This window comes from Benincasa hispida, chromosome 4 (assembly GCF_027475165.1).
Source record: "Benincasa hispida cultivar pf3 chromosome 4, pf3_genome.v1.1, whole genome shotgun sequence".
In the NCBI taxonomy this organism is placed as follows: domain Eukaryota; kingdom Viridiplantae; phylum Streptophyta; class Magnoliopsida; order Cucurbitales; family Cucurbitaceae; genus Benincasa; species Benincasa hispida.
The window spans coordinates 22,639,875-22,661,045 of NC_143481.1; the positions used below are offsets into that span (position 1 = coordinate 22,639,875).

The following is a 21,171-nucleotide window of genomic DNA, read 5'->3' on the forward strand; positions in this document are numbered from 1 at the left end:
CAATGGACCTTTTCCTTTTCCTATCTTCTTCTTGCAACAATAGAGTTCCTGGCTATCTGAATTCTCTAAAGTTTCTAATGTGTCTAACTTCTTTCTCTTGGCGGTAAGAGTTCCTATTTGGAAGCATTTTCTTCAACAACTTGTGACAAAACTCACATTAAATTCCATGCCTTGGTCAGCCGCCTGCCATTTCAAAGCTTTTCAGATGCCACCAGTCAGATGCTCATACCTGCAAGTGGTGATTTGATAGAAAAAGCGCGAGCCAATGTATCTCTTCTACGTCGGACATATTTAGATGCATGCCCTTGTGTTAGCATGGTATGTATGCGTTAGTGATGTGTTAAGGAATTTTATGTGTTTTTCCTTGAGATGAATGCAATTTTAATCATTATGAATCCTAATTGTTCCAATCTTTAAGAGACAATAACTTGTATTTCTACAAGTTATCAATAATCAACATGATTTTAATCATCGATGACCTCCATTTTGTCCTTATAGAGGATTGTCCTTCTATTCCTGCTCTCAGTGGCACTCAAATGTTCAAGAGGCATACAAATGTTGGACAAGGGCAAACGAGAAGGCCCGAACGTATATCTTGTCAAGTATTGGCTAAGAAGCATGAGTCCATGGCCATTAGATCATAAAGTCCCTATGGGGAATGTTTAGACAACAGTCTGCACAACTCAGGCACGACGCTCTTAAACACATCTTCAATGCCCATATGCAAGAAGGGGTATCTGTTACAGAGCATGTTCTCAACATGATGGTCCATTTCAACGCGGCGAAGATGAATGGGTCTGTCATTGATGAATTCAGTCAAGTTAGCTTCATTTTGGAGTCTTTACCTGAAAGTTTCCTATAGTTCCATAGCAATGTTGTTTTGAACAGATTGACTACAACCTGACCACCTTGTTTAATGGGCTTCAGACTTTTTAGTCCTTGATGAAAAATAAGGAACAAAAGGGAAAGGTAAATATTGCCTCATCCTCAAAGAAGTTCTACAGAGAATTGTCCTTTGGAACTAAGTCTGTGCCTTTTTCTTCCAGCACCAAAAAGTTAAAGAAGAAGAAAGGTGGAAAGAGGGAAGCTAACCCACCAGTTGCTGTTTAGAAGGGTAAGAAGGCTAAGGCTACAGAGGGAATCTGTTTTCATTACAACCACGAGGGACATTGAAAGAGAAACTGTCCCAAATACTCGGCAAAAAAGAAGAAGGCCAAGCAAGGTAAATATGATTCGCTTATATTGGAGACCTTTTTAGTGGAGAATGATGACTTTACCTGGATAATTGATTTAGGCACCACTAACCATGCTTGTTCTATATTTTAGGGAATTAGTTCCTAATGGTAACTGGAAGCTAGGGAGATGACGATACGTGTTGGAACTGGGCACGTCGTGTTAGCTATGGTAGTGGGAGAGCTCAGATTCTGCTTATAGAAATCCTATATTTTATTAGACAATGTATTTGTGGTTCAATTAAGTTTGGGATCTAGTAGATCAACTTGATGAGGTAAAACCTATAGGTTGCAAATTTATCTACAAGAGAAAATTGGGTGCTGATGGAAAGGTGCAAACCTTCAAAGCTAGACTTGTGGCAAAGGGTTATACTTGGGAGTCGACTATGAGGAGGCTTTCTCACTTGTTTCCATGTTGAAATCTATTTGGATCCTCCTAACCATTGCCTCATATTATGACTATCAGATATGGCAAATAGATGTCAAGACTGCTTTTCTGGATGATAATTTTAAGGAGACCATTTATATGGAGAAGCCTGAGAGATTCATAACCCAAGGTAAAAAGCAAAAGATTTGCAAGCTTAATCAGTCCATTTATGGATTGAAGCAAGCTTCTCGATCTTGGAATATAAGATTTGATACTATGATCTATTGGGGTTGATTCCCTGAATCTCATAGGGTGCTATAGTTTGTTATTGTATTGTACAAACAGTTTATTTATGTAATAAAATATATGATGTTTTATTTCAAAATTAGTTGCATTAACTAGAAACCAATAAACTAACATCCCAGGTTATCTTGTAGCTTAAACATTTATGTTGAGACATACAAAAGGATCATGTTTAAGTGACAATCTAAATGGTTTGTAGTAGATGGATAAGGCTGGGATACTTTATCCTGGTGACACTACGAGTAGGCTGGGATACTTTATCCTAGTCTTATACACTACGAGTATGACTCGCTTTAAGTTACAATTGTTGTAAAGTATTACAAATGATCTGATCCTGATCATTCATATGAGCCATGTGGGTGGGGATATTCTATACAAAGGAGTTTGATAAGACCGGACCATGAAATGTTTAGTCTTATTATATAACGTCGTTCATAATAAAGACTTACATTTCACCAAGATGACCATAGGTAACATGACTTGAAGGCGGTCATATGATTTGTATGGGTGAGAGTGGCCGATCGTCGACTCAACAAGCTACAATTTTAAAGATTTGTTTGATTAGGGAGCTGGAAACACAACTACACAAGAAGGAATTCACTCATTCCCTAATGTCGGGGCAAGTAGATAAATTGCTCCTTGAAAGACTGATTCTGGGGCTTGAACAATGTGGCGCCACACCCTCTCCTGACCTGAGAGGGGTTTGGTCATAGTTAGACTAAGATATATTGTTCATTAGAGGGATTGATGGTACTTAAGAAGTTAAATGTTGAAGAAAATCGGACACGAGGATTTCCATGAGCAGCGGAAGGATCTTTTTAAATTTCAATTGTATATGAACATTACAATTACAATCATAAACAGAAACATAGGTTATGCGAAATATAGAAATTACAGCTTGCTATACAATAGATCAAGGACAAGAATCAACACACCTTTGTAGACTCATCTTCAAGTTCCTTGATCACGATGCTCAATCACAACAACACAGCAACACACGAATGTTCTTCCAACACAACTGATACACTGCACGATCACCGCGCACTCGAACTAAGCGATCGCTAAGGTCATGAACACCCCGAACACTACAAACGACCTCAACAGAACCTCGACTATGTCGAGTTGAGTATGACACCACCAAGAAGGTTACCTGAGTATTCTCAGTGTGAAAATCTAAAGGGTGGGCTCTGTGTGGACATGGTTAGAGGCAGAAAATCGGAGGAACCACAGACATGTAAATGATTGAGCAAATGGGAGATGGAACAGCCTATCGTATATGTTGATGCCCAATCATTTAGCTAATCGTCTAGCTGAGTGTCTATCGTGTAAAAACACTCCACGATCATTTAGCTAACTCCAAGTTGTCACTTAGTAAATCTGATTTATTTGATAACTAACCGTGAGAATTTTTCGAGATTGGAAATCTCAAATTAACAATTTTGCAAATCCCTTACTTTTCTTACTAAAATTAGGAAAATATTTTTTCTTTTATCTCATGGTTAACATGAAACCACCAATAACCTCTCACACAATTGGTTATTAGAGAAAAAGAGATAATTATCCAATAATTAATATTATTATAAATATAAATGATAACTAATTTACCATAATATATTTAAAACCTATAGTTTAATATTTCATCTCATGAAACATATAAACCATAGCTCTTTTTCTATTCCATGGCACTTAATGTAAATCTCATTTACATTAATCCTCCACTTGATGTATCTCATACTGATCATATTTTATATAATTGAATTACCTCTTGTCAATTTGAACATTTTAAATTAACACCAAGAATTGAACCTCAACTTGAATCCATTGAGGTACCAAGGGGACCTTATGGACCTGTAGCTCGAAGCTGCAACGGTACGTGAATAACTGACTAAACTCTTTAGTCATGGATCCACCATCCGTTAACTGCCAGATACTCCACTAAAGACCGACAGCTGAACTCTCCTTACTACAGATATATTATGTGTCCATTTTAACCAATCAACTGTGCGACAACCCTTCAAAGATCGCTCGTAAGTACAACTAGACCAATAATCGTTATACCTCTGTAGTTACATCTTACTCTTTAAGTACCACTGATCCCTTTAATAAACATAGGTCATAGTTCTACTATGACTGAGTCCTCTCTTCCAAAGAAAAGTTGTGGCCACTATGTTTAAGCCCTGGAATCAGCCCTTAAGGGAGCAATCTATCTACTTACCCCTGCTTCGGGGAAGGAGTGAATTCCACCTTGTGTAATTGAGTTCCCAGCTCCCAAATCAAACAAGTCCCTAAAAAGGTAGGCATGTTGAGTTAGCAATCTGACCACTCTCACCCATACTATATAAAGGATCGCCCTCAAAGGTAGGAGTGCCCAAAACACTCAAGATTGAGGTAGTGTCACCTATGGTCATTTAGATGAGATGTAAGTCTTGAGTATCAACGACGTTATATACAGAGTTTAGTCATCTCATGGTCCGATCTTATACAAACTCTTTATATAGGATACCCCTGCTCGCATGTCTCCACATGAATGGTCAGGATCTACCATCTGTAGTAGTTTACAACACTTGCAAACCTCTATAAAGCGGGTCGTATCTGTAGTGTCACAAGGATCAGGTATCCCACTTTAATCCTTATACTACAGACCTATATACGTTATCACTTAAGGCATGATCCACTTGTATATCTCATATACATGCTTAAGTTTACATAAGATAAACATGGAGCTTTGTTTATTGTTTATGAGTAAATGGCAGAATGAAATAATTATTATTTTATTCATAAACAATGTGTATAATTACAAACAACGAGACTCCGGGAGAATTAGGACACCAATCCCAACAATTTCTCACTTATCCTAATGCCTCAGGAGACCGATGTACAATATAATATAACACATGTACAATATACAATAAACTAGGGCATACCTTAGTATCATCTTCAACTTGCCCTAGACAAGGTGTCGCATATCCCGTAGACCCAGACTCTCCAGGTGACCCTCAAACACTTTAGCCGTGAGAACCTTTGTAAAGGGATCAGCAACGTTGTGCTTTGATGCGATCTTCGTGACTATCACATCACCGCGATGCACCATCTCCCTGATCAAGTGGTATTTTCGATCTATATACTTACCTCGACGATGACTCTGAGGCTCCTTCGAATTTGCCACAACCCCGCTGTTATTGCTATAAAGAGTGATAGGCAAATCCATATTTGGAACAACTTCCAAATTTGAAAAGAATTTCCTCAGTCAAACAACCTCCTTAGCTACTTCACAAGTGGCTACTTATTCGGCTTCCATAGTGGAGACTGCGATGCATCCTTGCTTGATGCTTCGATACACTACAACCCTTCCATTTAGAGTGAACACTGACCCCAATGTCGATTTGCGAGAATCTCTATCGGTCTGAAAGTCCGAGTCTGTGTATCCTGTAAGGATCAGATCCTTATCTCCATACACGAGCATGTAGTACCTCATTCTCAAAAGATACTTAAGGATCGTCTTGACCGTCGTCCAGTGATCAAATCCTGGATTAGCTGATACCGACTGACAATCCCTACTGCATAGCAAATTTCAGGTCTGGTACACAACATTGCATATATTTAGCTTCCTACAGCTGAAGCATAGGGAATTCGTGTCATCTTCTCAACCTCTTGAGGTGTCTTAGGATATTGATCCTTAGACAAAATGATTCCATGCCTGAAGGGTAACAAACTCCTCTTGGAATCCTGGATCCTATACCTGATCAACATTTGATCGATGTATGATGCCTGAGACAGGGCTAACCATTTGTTCTTATGATCCCGAATGATCTGGATCCTAGAACATACTGTGCCTTACCCAAATCTTTCATTTGGAACTGGGCAGCTAGCCATTTTTTAATGTCAATCAGATTCCTTACATCATTCCCAATGAGTAGGGTATCATCCACATATAGTACTAGGAAAGTTACTGAGCTGTTGATGATTTTCTTGTAGACACAAGTCTCATCAACATTCTGATTAAATCCAAACGACTTGACTGCAGTGTCAAATCTAATGTTCCAAGATCTAGATGCTTGTTTGAGCCCATAAATGGCCCTATTAAGCTTGCAAACTTTTTGCTCTTGATCTAGAACAATGAACCCCTCTGGTTGAGTCATATAGTTGGTCTCCTCAAGATTACCATTAAGAAAGGCAGTCTTGACATCCATTTGTCATATTTCATAATCATAAAATATGGCTATGGACAGGAGAATTCTAATAGACTTGAGCATGAAACTCTCCATCTACACCTTTCTATCCACACCTCTCTTTCGTTTATATATCCACCTACACCCAATAGGTCTTAGCTCGTTAGGCGGATTAACAAGCTCTCAGATGTTATTGAAGTACATAGACTAAATTTCTTGGTTCATGGCTTTAACCCATTCATCTTTGTCAACATCCTCCATCGCTTTCTTAAAAGACAATGGATCCTAGACCCCATCATTCGAAATGTCGTTTTGGGCTACAATTAAACCCATGTAGCGATCCAGTGGGTTCATAACCCTCCCACTACGTTGAGGCAGTCTCAACTCTTAAGCTGGTTGACTAGATGTACCGACCTCAACCACTCTTGTTGATCTGTCGGCCTATTCAACAACTCTTGTTGAACCCTCAGCAGTCTCAGTCTCACTAGAAACCTCATGCAAAACGAGCTTACTTCATGGCTTATAATCTTGGATGTGGTCTTCTTCCAAGAAGATAACATTTGTAGAAACAAACACTTTGTTCTCACTCGAATCATAGAAGTATCTATTTCTCGTTTCCTTGGGGTAGCCTACAAACAGGCAAACCTTCGAATGCGTTTCCAACTTTTTTGGGTTAGTCACTAGCACATGTGCCGGACAGCCCCAAATCCTGAACTGGCGTAAACTACCTTTACGGCTTCTCCACAACTCAAAAGGTGTTTCAGAAACACTTTTTGAGGGAACATTGTTCAAGATATAGCATGCAGTCTTCACTACAAAACCCTAAAACGAGTCTAGAAGATGAGCATAACTCATCATAGACCAAACCATGTCCAACAAGGTTTCGTTTCTCCTTTCTAATACACCATTCTGCTGCGGTGTACCTGGAGTCAAGAGTTGGGATGCAATCCCATGTTCTATCATATAGTTCTGGAATTTGATGTCCATATACTCTCCACCACGATCAGATCATAATGTTTTTATCATCTTACCTAACAAGTTTTCAACTTCAGCCTTATACTCCTTGAACTTGTCAAAGGCTTCATGAAGGATCTCTTACAGAAGAGTTCCATGAGCGCTTTCGGATCGCTCTGATCTCACAGTGACTGAAATACAACAATATATACTCAAACGCAAAGTTATGTAAGCAAATCTTAATTAACGACATGCTATGAACAACAAAATAACAAGGGAGAGAGTGCCGTATTCGTAGCGTTACCAAGATAAGGTTTCCCTCATATATCCATATACTACAGACCATTTTGGTTATCACTCAAGACATGATCCACTTGTATGTCACCACATACATGCTTGAGTCACATACAGATAACCAGGGATTTTATATTTATTGGTTTGTGGTAAAGCAAATAAAACAAGCAACTGAGCAAAAATACAAGATGTGAAGTAAATATCATATATTAACAACACAAGCATTCGTACAAACGTTTTACAAACTACAGGACACGAGACTTTACGGCATCAACCCCAACAATCTCCCACTTGTCCTAAAGTGAAGTGGGGTGTACAATAAACTAGTACAAAACAATAAATTAGGGCATAAAAACCAAGTACAAGAAAATCTCCCACTTGCCCTAGTCTAGCCGCGGGTGATCCTATAAACCCATGTCCATAGGTGACCCTCAAACATTGTAGCCGTGAGAGCCTTCGTAAATGGGTCAGTAACATTGTGCTCCAAAGTGATATTCGTGACGATCACGTCCTCTCGATGCACTATCTCGCGGATTAGATGATACTTTCACTCTATGTGTGTGCCGCACCTGTGACTCCTCGGCTCCTTGGAGTTCGCCACTGCCCCACTATTATCACAATAGAGGGTAATGGGCCGAGACATATTTGGAATAACTTCAAGTTCTGTCAAGAACTTTCTGAGCCAGATAGCCTCCTTAGCAACTTCGCAAGCCGTTACGTACTCCAGCTCTATAATGGAGTCGGCGATGCACCCCTTCTTAGTGCTTCGCCACACTATAGCTCCTCCGTTAAGAGTAAGGACTAACCCTGATGTGGACTTACGGGAGTCCTTATTAGTCTGAAAGTTAGAATCTGTGTATCCCGTATGATCAAATCTCTAGAACAATACACGAGCATGTAGTCCCTCGTTCTCCGAAGATACTTGAGGATGTTCTTCACTGTAGTCTAGTGACCCTGGCCTGGGTTAGACTGATACCTATTTACTATGCCCATAGCGTAACAGATGCCTGAACGAGCATAAAGCATCGTGTACATCAAACTACCAATGACAGACATATATGGGACCAATCTCATCTCCTCAACCTCTTGAGGCATCTTAGGAAACATGTCCTTAGATAAAGTGAGTTCATGCCTGAACGGCAGTAGGCCCCTCTTGGAGTCCTGCATCAAGTACTTGAGCAACATCTTGTCAATGTACTATGCCTGAGACAGTCTAACACTTTATTCTTACGATCCCGAAAGATCTGTATGCCTAGAACAAACTAAGCCTCTCCCAAATCTTTCATTTGGAATTGGGTTGCTAGCCAATTCTTAATTGCAGTAAGTAGACCTACATCATTCCCAATGAGTAGGAAATTGATAACAGGCAGAAATTCACGTTCTTACGGTACTAAGTTCTTAAACAATGTTGGCTTACGTTCATAAAATATGTTAGATTGCATCCAAAAAGCATTAAGTTTATAACATTACGGTTGCATGCGTTCATCGCATAGAAACAGTTGATTTTTGTATTTTTATGTAGAATATGCGTTAATGCAAGGCGGAAAGAGCAATCACAAGAAACCATTGGGCGAGCGCAGCATTACCGTAAGGATTTGCGGTGATTATGTTCGCAAACATCTGCTCAAGAAGGATTGCTACATAGAGCCGGCGCAACTTGGTGGGTGCATCTGGGTGAAAGGCATCATTAATCACGATGGGACAGAAAGCTGATGACGGTCGAATCCGAATTAAGTTGACAGCTGCTAACGATAACGAGTACATTCAGCTTTTAGTGACAAATATTCGGCGCATCAGTCAGGGAATTAAAGCCATCCTATCTGTGCAATCATAAGAGAGAAACCGCCCTTCAGCCTGGAGCTCTATAAATACGAAAGGCATCCTTCAGAAAAGGGGTTAACAAGTTCACCTGTTCACCGATTTAGAAGCTTTAGTCGTGTTCATAGTTTTCTTTTATTTTTAAGGCGGAGCATGGGAAGAGTAGAGATGCCAGAAGATTGCTCAGAGAAACTCGAGAGAGAACCCAGAGGCGTAAAAGCAAAGAATGGGCCGACTCTCGTAAAAGCGAGATTATCTTTTGAACAAGAGTAGAAAGAAAGTGTAAAAGTCTGGGAAGCAAGAGATTGCTACCAGGCTCTTTATTCTCTTCTTGCATTCTTATTGTGTACTTCAACTTTATATTTATAAAATGGAAGTTCTTATTGTACATCTGTTCACTCTCTTAGCATGCATGAGTAGCTAAACTTGTCGAATGGGTTGAGAAGAACTAAGCTAACATGACCTAGGAAGTTTATTGCTTGCGATTATCTTGTGTTATGCTGTGCCAAACATCCCTTTAGAGCTCTGTTTGCCAATCTGCATTGCATGCATTCTAGAGATAGGAATGATATTATGTGGTCGCCTTATTTTTGTGTGTGTCATTTTTTCATCGCATAAATAAGAATAAAGGCTTATGTGTAGGTCCTACAGACTTATCGCATATATCGCATGCGTTCTAGTATTAGAAGCCGTAGCATTCGCATCGAGAGATGGTTTACTATTGTGTGTGTGTTGCATGATCACATAGCATGAACGCATCCTAGGAAGTGTTAGCCAAAACCCTTCTCAACCCATTCACCGCATACTCATCGTATCTTCCATTTTATCAACTATTTTTGAACTCCACCGCATTTGTTTATTTTCATTACCGCAACAAAAAAACCAACAACTATTTGAGTTACCGGTTACTGCAAAGTATTCTAAAAAATTACCACCATAACCTCTTTTCCCAAGTCCCTGAGTTCGACCCTGGACTTACCAGAAATCTCAGTGGGGTTTATGCTTGGATTCCATTGAGAAAACTTGAGTGCTCAATGCATTTTCATCATCGCATTTCGTCCATATTTCCACATCATAAAATAACGCATCAAGTTTTTGGCGCCATTGCCAGGGACTTCGGCAAAATAGTGTGCTAAGGGTAATTTTTCTGATTTCTTTGCAGACTCTCAATCCCGGAGATTGAGAGGACGTTCAAATGAAGATTACGAGACCGCTAACAACAATAGTCAGACAAAGAAGATATGGCGCAACAGGCTGGAAACGAAGCACCAAACGAAAACAACGTCATAGCGAATCCAATCCTTCTGGCTAATGATCATAATAGGCCTATTAGGGACTATGCATCGCCAAACCTCTATGATTTCTCTCCAGGAATCATGAGGCTTGACCTTGACAGAAGCCGATTTGAAATGAAGCCGACGATGCTGCAGATGATCCAGACTGCTGAGGCATCCTCCAGAAATGTATTTAGTTAAGGGATGTGCTGCGGGGATGTATGCGTGTTGCCTGTCCTCAGCAAAAATGTATCTGCGTTTATTGGAAGCATGATATGCACGGTAAATCATGCACCCTTCCGAATTAAATTTTGTAACTTTACCAAATTCTTTGACTCTTGTGCAGGCATTAGAATTTTTTTTTTTTTTTTTTTTTTTTTTTTAATGCGATCATTTGTAATATATTCACATACTTTGTTAATAGTCAATACAATCAATGTATATAATTCACTCTACTCCTTTGTTAATCTTTGCTATATTTTTACTTTTGTATTTTTATGATCTTCTTTGCGTTGCTATGATGTTTTATGTGTTACACTTAGAAACATTTCCCATACTTAGTAAATTCTTACTAACACTTAGTTAATTCTTAGTTTAGCAGTACTTTACTTTTTATCTTTCAAAGTTCTGCTCAAACCTTCTTTTGGAAATTTTCTCCTAAGTGTTTGTCTAGTCTATCCAAACAACACAATGAGGACCTTGCTCATCTTTAAATTTGGGGGTGGGAAAAGTCTGAGCAGATGAGATCAGGAATATGTAGTATTTAAGAAAATGCGTCCATTTTTATATCCACAAAAAAAAAAAAAAAAAAAAAAATTGCAAAACTCCAATGTCAGCGCAAGGGAATATTTCAAAATTGTTCCCAACCTGATAAGAGTTTAGTTGTGAAAGGAGCCTGCTCGTAGTTGGATGCTCGTATGACACCCATAGGAGCAAGTCAAAACGAAAGTGGGTTTCCAAGAACAACGTAGTATAAACCAAAAAGAGAAAAGGAATGCAAGAGACGACTCCTCTGATTATCATGAGTTAAAAGTTGAAACTGGCATACAACCGTAGTTGGATGTTCGTATGACACTCTTGGGGACAAGCCAAAACAAAGTATGCTTACTTAGGAAGTAACGACACGTTACCAGTGCACTTAAAGTATGCTTACTTAGGAAGTAACGACACGTTACCAATTATCATCTCTGCATTACTAAGTAAGGAGAAAGAAGATGCTCTCATACGGATCCTAAGAAACAACGCAAAAGCCTTAGGATGGACCTTGGCAGATATTCGAGGAATCAGTCCCTCGTATTGCATGCACAAGATTCGTCTAGAGGAAGGAAAGAATTGATCAGTAGAAAGGCAGCTTCGCTTAAACCCTACCATGAAGGAGGTTGTAAAGAAGGAAATAGTGAAGTGGCTGGATGCCGGTGACATCTACTCGATATCTGATAGCAGTTGGGTGAGCCCAGTGCAATGTGTTCCAAAGAAATGGGGGATGACAGTCACCAGTAATGACAAGAATGAATTGGTTCCCATAAGGACAACCATGGGGTGGAAAATCTGCATAGACTATCGCAAGTTAAATTTGGCCATTAAAAAAGACCATTTTCCACTACCATTCATTGACCAAATGTTGGATAGACTTGCGGGGAACAAATTTTTCTGCTTTCTTGATGGCTATTCAGGATATAACCAAATAGAAATTATGCCGGAGGACTAAGACTAGACAACCTGCACGTGCCCGTTTGGTACGTTCGCATTCCGACGCATGCCATTTGGACTCTGTAATGCACCAGGCACTTTTCAACGATGCATGATGGCAATCTTTTCAGATTACTTGGAGGAGTCTGTCGAGGTTTTCATGGATGATTTCTCAGTTTTCAACAGTAATTATGACTCCTGTTTGACTAATCTTGAGAAAGTCTTGAAGAGATGCGTGGAAACAAATCTTGTTCTGAATTGGGAAAAATGCCACTTTATGGTGGAGGAAAGAATAGTTCTGGGTCACAAAATCTCCAAGGTAGGATTGGAAGTTGATCAAGCAAAAATCGATGCAATTTCCAAATTACCCCCATCAGTGAATGTAAAGACACTAAGGAGCTTTTTGGGTCACGCGGGGTTTTATAGAAGATTTATTCGCAACATCTCTCAAATCACAAGACCCCTTAGTGCACTTCTCGAAGTTAGCTGCGAGTATAATTTTGATGACGCTTGCATTAAAGCATTTAACACATTAAAAGATGCACTTATCTCAGCTTCGATTTTGGTTGCGCCAGATTGGACACAACCGTTTGCATTGATGTGTGACGCTAGCGGATATTCTGTGGGCGTAGGTTTGAGTCAGCACTGGGAAAAGGTATTACATCCCATTTATTATGCAAGTAAAAAACTGAACGACGCACAGGAGAACAATACGACCACAGAGAAAGAAATGCTCGTAGTGGTATTTGTACTGGTGAAGTTTCGAAAGTACCTGATTGGAACAAATGTGGTGGTGTATACGGATCACTCTGCAATTAAATATCTAATGACGAAGAAGGATGCAAAACCGAGATTGATACGATGGGTGTTGCTCCTGCAAGAGTTTGACCTGGAAATTAAAGATAGGAAAGGCACCGAGAACCAAGTCGCGAATCATTTGTCAAGATTAGAAAACTGCGAGGTTCAAGGGATAGAAAAAGATATTGAGGAAAGATTCCCCGATGAGCTGCTAATGGCAGTAGGCGTTAATGTCCCTTGGTATGCGAACATAGTAAACTTTATAGCTTGCGATCAATTACCGGATGATTATACCTACCAACAGAAGAAGAAGCTAAGACACGACGCAAAATTTTATTTTTGAGACGATCCATTCCTGTATCGACAAGGACCTGATCATATAATACGTCGATATGTCCCTGAGCACGAAGCCAAGAGCATTTTAGAACTCTTTCATGAGTCCCCATATGGAGGACATTTTGGGGGGCAAAGGACTGTTGCAAAGTCTTACAGTGCGGCTACTTTTGGCCAACTTTGTTCAAAGATGCCCATGCCCATGTTATGCAATGCGATATGTGCCAAAGGACAGGGAATATGTCCAAAAGAAATGAAATGCCATTGACGTCAATCTTAGAAGTTAAATTATTTGATGTATGGGAAATTGACTTCATGGGCCCGTTTCCACCATCTGAAGGTCATCAATATATTCTGGTTGCGGTTGATTATGTTTCGAAATGGGTTGAGGCCATCGCATGTGCCAAGAACGATGCAGCCACTGTGGCGAAGTTTTTGAAGAAGAATATTTTTGCGCGCTATGGAACGCCACGTGCCTTAATCTGCGATGAAGGCTCTCATTTCATCAACCGTATAATCGCTAACCTGCTGACTAAATTCAACGTCAGCCATCGAGTGGCAATTTCTTACCTCCCACAGACTAATGGGCAGACAGAGATTTCTAATAGAGAGATCAAAACTATCTTGTAGAAGGTAGTTAATACTATTAGGAGAGATTGGTCATCCAAGCTTGACGAAGCACTATGGGCTTACAGGACTGCCTACAAAACATCAATTGGCATGTCCCCGTACACTCTGATCTTCGGAAAAGCTTGTCATCTGCCGCTTGAGTTAGAACATAAGGAAATGTGGGCATGTAAGAAGCTGAAGTTCGATTTAGCTACTGTAGGGAAAGTCTAGAAGTTACAATTGAAGCAGTTGATCGAATGGTGAAGGGATGCCTATGAAAATGCCAAGATATATAAGGAGAAAATGAAGAAATGGCATGATGAATGCATAAACGACCGGACATTCACTGAAGGTCAGCAGGTACTGCTATTCAACGCACGACTGCGATTGTTCCCTGGGAAGCTAAAGTCTCGCTGGTCCGGGCCATTTCGGATCAAGACCATCTTTCCCAACGGTGCAGTAGAATTAACAACTTTAGATGGGAGCAGCGTATTCAAAGTCAATGGTCAGCGGATCAAACCCTACTATTGAGGCGACTTCGATCGGCGCATGGACACCATTGATTTGGGCAAGCAGGATTAAAATGCTTGCAGGGAAAGCGATTGCGGTAACTTTGAGAACTTCTTTCAGTCGGCCTTCCCATCTATTTTTACTTGCTTTCTTTTACCGTTTGTTTCATGTTGTGATTGTTATTTAGTAAGATTAGTCTTTAATGCTCTAGAAGTTTCATGTCGCATATGTTTCCTTACATTACATGTAGTAGCACTGGGAACATGTTTTTGTGAATGTTGGATAAATCACCACAAGATCTTTTCAACTTGAGTTAGGAAGAGAGGAAAATAAACTGGCATATAACGAGAGGATGGGTGTAGTAAGTAGAAAAAAAAGGGAGATATGCATCTAATACACCCAAATACATTGCGGCGAGGAGTGTGTTGCGCACATATGCGTCCTTTGCCCGGCCTTAGTTAAATGCACTATGTTGAGGCATCCTCCAGAAATGTATTTAGTTAAGCGATGTGCCGCGGGGATGTATGCGTGTTGCCTGTCCTCAGCAAAAATGTATCTGCGTTTATTAGAAGCATGATATGCACTGCAAAACCAAACATTTGTAATATATTCACATACTTTGTTAATAGTCAATACAATCAAAGTACATAATTCACTCTACTCTTTGCCTGTGCCTCTTTCTTTATCTTCCTTTGTTAATCTTTGCTATATTTTTACTCTTGTATTTTTACGATCTTCATTGCGTTGCTATGATGTATTATGTGTTACACTTAGAAACATTTCCCATACTTAGTAAATTCTGACTAACACTTTGTTAATTCTTAGTTTAGCAGTACTTTACCTTTTATCTTTCAAAGTTCTGCTCAAATCTTCTTTTTGAAATTTTCTCCTAAGTGTTTGTCCAGTGTATCCAAACAACACAATGAGGACCTCGCTCATCTTTAAATTTGGGGGTGGGGAAGGTCTGAGCAGATGAGATCAGGAATATGTGGTATTTAAGAAAATGCGTCCATTTTTATATCCAAAAAAAAAAATTTGCAAAACTCCAATGTTAGCGCAAGGGAATATTTCAAAATTGTTCCCAACCTGATAAGAGTTCAGTTGTGAAAGAAGCCTGCTCGTAGTTGGATGCTCGTATGACACCCGTTGGAGCAAGCCAAAACGAAGGTGGGTTTCCAAGAACAACGTAGTATAAACCGAAAAGAGAAAAGGAATGCAAGAGACGACTCCTCTGATTATCATGAGTTAAAAGTTGAAACTGGCATACAACCGTAGTTGGATGTTCGCATGACACCCTTGGGGCAAACCAAAACGAAGAGAAAATAATAATAATTAATGGAAAGGAAAAGAAAAGGGCATTTTGTTGGGTGTTACAACACATAAAATGAGTCTCCCTAATTCAGCAATTGTCCTCCTTTCAGATCATTTGTTAAAAGTTTTACTAATATCATTTTTAATAATGTTTATAATGCTACAACAACAAGCATAGTAAGCAAAATAATAGGAAAAGAAAAAGGAGGATATGAAATAACCATTGTTGATGCTTTCTCACCATCCCCAATCTCCAAGATCATTTTTTAAAAAAAAGAGAGAGAATAGATTCTCTATTTTAACCTATTTTGACACCAAGAAATGCAGTGAAATGATTTCTAGAAATAGGAAAAAATTGAAGCAGATCTATTCTATACTCGATAAGTACCAATATGCAATGGTAGATGGGAATTGATCTTATTTTATATGAGTGAATGTATACATACTTGTTCATCATGATGTGCCAAGAACCAGATTTGAACTGGTGACACGAGGATTTTCAGTCCTCTGCTCTACCAACTGAGCTATCCCGGCCATTTCCGACACATTATCCTTATTTTAATAGATGACTTTGGTCTATGTCAATTGTAAATCAGAACAAAGGTATTCCAAAGTCTTCTTTTTGAAGATCCACGAAATTTCAGGGCTTGGATAAGACTTTGGAAGTTTCAGTACAGTAGACTAGAACTCGTTGAAGAAATAAAAATTCCCATATTTTTTTTATTGGATTTGGATCCATCGGGACTGACGGGGCTCAAACCCGTAGCTTCCACCTTGACAGGGCGGTGCTCTGACCAATTGAATTACAATCCCAGGGAAATAAAGTGTACAACATATGTTATTGATTTAATTTCCTTCAAACCTTTCTATGTAGATTTTTTATTCAAATTGTCATATTCTACCAGACAGAGACGCGTTAACCATTTCTTTCTTTTGGTGTGAGGAACTTATCATGAATCCACTGATTTCTGCCGCTTTCGTTATTGCTGCTGGGTTGGCCGTCGGGCTTGCTTTTATTGGACTTGGGGTAGGTCAAGGTACTGCTGCAGGCCAAGTTGTAGAAGGGATCGCGAGACAACCCGAGGAGGAGGGAAAAATCCGAGGTACTTTATTGCTTAGTCTGGCTTTTATGGAAGCTTTAACTATTTATGGACTGGTTGTAGCATTAGCACTTTTATTTGCGAATCCTTTTGTTTAATCCTAAAAAAATTACGTATTTTTTTTTTTTTGTATTTTATTTACTTGGACTTGTTGCTCTTGCTTTTTCGAATTATATGAAGCTTTCACTCCTTGTATCCAATTATCTCTAAATATATAATTAGAGATAATTGGATGAAGGAATTTTTGACGTTGAATCGAGGAAAAGGTAAGTATGTATTCAAAAGAAGACCGTTAAAATTACATCTTGTACTATTGCCAAAGTCATCGTTGAAAATTTTTTATTCAATGTAAATTAAATTTGTTAACAAAAAAAATAAAGAAAATGAAAAAGACGGTGGAAAAGACAGAAGGCAAATTATACAATTTAAAGCTTAAAATTGTTTGCAGTTCCAACTAGTGTAAGAACTAAAGGTGAAATTGTTTTGTAGTCCTGGACTACTTACTTAATTGCAGCCACTATAGAATCCATATCCTAACGCATATTTTTTTTCAGTACACAGACATGAACAACAGATCTGCAAGGATACATCAATAGTTGCTACAAACATATGTACCGCTTGCGCTCAAGGCTCATGAGAAACTAATCAACGCATCTATGTCACAATTGCGCCAGTCAATCAACCATGAAGAGAGGATTACCGAAGTGACGGCGCAAGGCAACAGTCGGTCCAGAGCTATGCTTCGACCGCATGCAGTAATAAAAACAAACACCGCATGCGAACCTATGATCGAAAGATGCAACTGAGCAACGCGAGAGCAGAGGATTGCGACATAGGTACAACTAACGGTTGTGCAGAATTGATGGTTTGATTGCATAACAGAAGGAATAATATCCCTCCATCTTTGGAGTTACCTAAACCATCAAATGGGGACCACAAGACTGGAGTCAAGGATCTACTCCTATAAATAACTCATTGATAACAGAGAAAAGTATGCTACTGGATACGGGGCTAAGTGCTGTAAGATTTTAGAGAGAAAAGGCTGAGCTAAGTGCTAAAGAGAAGAAATCCGTGAAGAGAACGAGATAAGGCCAAGAGGTGAATCTTAGATCTGACCTGCCATATACCTGATCGAAGCTCTGTGCAGAGATCTTTGCTACTAGTGGAGCAAGCCTGAGAGAGAAGCTCTTCCTGCCATCGAAACCATCCAATCCGGCAAGCAGATCTCCTTCGCGTCTGTGCCAAGACATTGGCACTAGTTTGTATCTGTTCTATCTCTCTTTCATTGTATTACAAATTTTCTTTACCTCTTCATTCACAAATCATGTATCAAACGCTTAGTAGAAATATTAAATGTTTCGATAGATTCCATCTACTATTTTTATCTATTTCCATTCACCCATTAGTCACTTTCTTCATGATGTTTTCTTAATCTCCTGATGAGCAACACGAATCACCAAGAATTTAATCTATATTAAAGTTATAAAATACGTTTAGCTAAAGCATGCTAGACGGCATCTGCACCTGTAGGAGTAGAAGTGAAGAAGTCATTCTGATCTATTGAGAGAGGGTCAGAAGAGTGCGTTAACTAAAGTGAGTAGTACTTCCAGACATGGAAGCAACCTTGCGTTCATTACGTTAGACTCTGTTTCACCACAGACATGTAGGGAACATGGCCGATCACTGAGAGGTGTACGCCAAGAAAAGAGCGGAACAATATTTTTATCTTCAGTTCAATTAAGAACTTGTGTTGTTTGTCATACTTATCTTTCTCTTTCTATTCTGTTAATAAGACTTGTCGCCATATCCCAAATCTTTGCATAACCTTCAAAGCCAGCCTTAATCCTAGCATCTTGTACATGAAGTCTGTATCTTGTAACATTTAGCTTAGGTTTATTGTATTTTTATGTTTTATCGCATCTTTACTGCTTTCCTTTATTTTACCGCAATTTACATACCTGTATAAACTTCTTTATAAAGAATTGGAAACCTTGTCGCATATACCTTGAACATACCACAGTAACCAAAAACCATTTTCCTGTGTTCGACCTCAGATCATACTGAGAAACTTGCGGTGGAATTACACTTGGCTCCATCGTAAGGAAACTTGTGACAACGCAGAGCATACTACATGAATATTCCTAATTGACGCATAAATAGAAGTAGTATCGCATCATTTTGAGCATTTAATATCATACATACCTACGAGTCAACAACTGCAGAACAATTCGGAGGACGACATTGCCAGGACTCGCACGCTCACCTCCATAGCTTTATAGAAATCTACAATACTTTTGTGTTCCCGAACATCTCTGCCGAAGAAGTTCGACTAACTTTGTTCCCATTTTCTCTTTGTGACCAGGCAAGAAAATAGGCGTAGTCCCTCGAGTCGGGAGAGATCACTTCATGGGAACAGGTCGTAGAGAAATTTATGAAGAAATATTTTCCACCTACTGAGAATGCTAGACGAAGGAAACTCATAACCAATTTTGAACAAGACATGGACGAATCGCTCAGTGATGCCTGGGTGAGGTTTAAGAGGTTGGTTAGAAACTGTCCACACAATGGATTGCCAAACGACCTTTATATGGAAATCTTTCATCGTGGTTTAAATCCCTCTTCGCAGATCGCTGCCAAAGCGGCAGTCGCTGGTGGTCTGCTTGACAAAACGTATGACGAGGCTAAGAACATCTTGGATCGCATCTCTAAAAACCACGAGGATTGGAGAGAGAGTAATCAGAGACTGAGAATCAAGGATAACGATGTAAGTAATGGTGCTATTACTTCACTACAGAATCAGATGACCGCAATGATGGACTTAATTCAGGAAATTTTGATCAGCAATCCAACACCACAAAATGGGCAAATTAACACAATTAGTCAAAACACCACAAGGTGTTCAACTTACGGTGATGGGCACGCAATGGAAGAATGCCCACAGAATTCACAATCTATTTACTTTGTGAAAAATAATCCATTTTCTAATACCTACAACCCCGAGTGGAGAAACCACCCCAATTTTGCATGGAAGAATCAGCAGCAGAATTTCCAATCTGTGGTGCAGAAAGAAGGGCCACTTGGATTGTTCTTGCGAAATAACGGTCAGACAAGCAATCAAGCTAATAGCTCGCAACCGCTGTAATTCTCCTCCCTGGAAAGCCTACTGAAGCAGTATATAGAGAAAAACGAAACTGTGCTTCAAAGTCAAGCTACGTCCATCCGCAATCTAGAATTACAGATAGGCCAGATTGCAAGTGAGCTAAAAAATAGACCGGAAGGGGTTTTGTCGAGTTTAACAGAACTCCCACGCTACCCGAGGGGATCAGGTAAAGAGCAATGTTAGGTTATGACATTGCGGAGTGGAAAAACTGTGGAGGGAGAAAAGAAGGAGCTTAGCCGCATTGCTCCCATTGTGTTGGAACCTTAAATTATGGTTACACAAGAAGAAGAAGAAGAAAAAGAAGCAATAGAGCCAGAAGTTGCATCCACCTCAAAGCCGACAGAGAATGGGACTGTGAGAGTGTAGTTGCCACCTTTTCCGCAGAGACTCAGAAAGAAAAAGAATGAAAAGGTACAGTACCAATGCTTTCTGTCTATGTTAAAACAATTACATATTAGTATTCCATTCAGTGAAGCGATTGAGGAGATGCCTGCATTCACGAAGTTTCTGAAGGAAATGTTAAGCAAGAAGAGGGGTACTGGTAAGTTTGCCATGATGGCTTTAACGCAAAGTTCAAAATAATTCCACCGAAGATGAGCGATCCTGGGAGCTTTACTATACCCTGCTCCATAGGAGGACTGTACATCAGGCAAGCCTTGTGTGACCTTGGAGCCAACATCAACTTAATGCCTCTGTCGATTTTTAAGCAGCTGAATGTGGGACAACTTGCACCCACGACCGTGACTCTCCAACTTGCAGATAGATCTTTGGTGCATCTAGAAGGAAAGGTGAAGGACGTGCTGATCTACATCAACAAATTTATCATACCAGCCGACTTCATCATCAAATATTTGATTGTCGAGTGATAAGTGTGAATGAGTACCTTGGTTCCCAATAGATATGCCCAGAATGTTTCAATGCAAAAATCACAGCCAAGAGTTCTTTTTCAGTGGTGGTATAATTGATTGGAGAAGTCTATTTAGAATTTTCTCCAAATGGGACAGGAAGACTTCATAAGTGTTCCCATAAATGGAGAAGTCATCCATAAATATTTCCACTGAGTCTTCGAGAAAATCTGAAAAGATAGCCATCATGCACCTCTGGAATGTGCTTGGCACATTGCAGAGACCAAATGGCATGCGGCGAAAAGCGAAGCTCCCATATGGCCAGGTGAATGTGGTCTTGTGTTGGTCTTCGGGAGCTATCATGATTTGATTGTACCCGGCATATCTATCCAAGAAGCAGTAAAA

The 21,171-nt window shown here is 39.6% G+C and overlaps 2 non-coding genes across 2 annotated transcripts; both read right to left on the reverse strand.

Moving 5' to 3' along the window:
- Positions 1-16,122: 16,122 nt before the first annotated feature.
- TRNAF-GAA (transfer RNA phenylalanine (anticodon GAA)) lies at positions 16,123-16,195 on the reverse strand. The gene has a single exon. It is a non-coding gene; the product is annotated as a tRNA-Phe (tRNA).
- Positions 16,196-19,225: 3,030 nt separating this feature from the next.
- On the reverse strand, positions 19,226-19,332 carry LOC120076916 (small nucleolar RNA R71). The gene has a single exon (XR_005481663.1). It is a non-coding gene; the product is annotated as a small nucleolar RNA R71 (small nucleolar RNA).
- Positions 19,333-21,171: the final 1,839 nt, after the last annotated feature.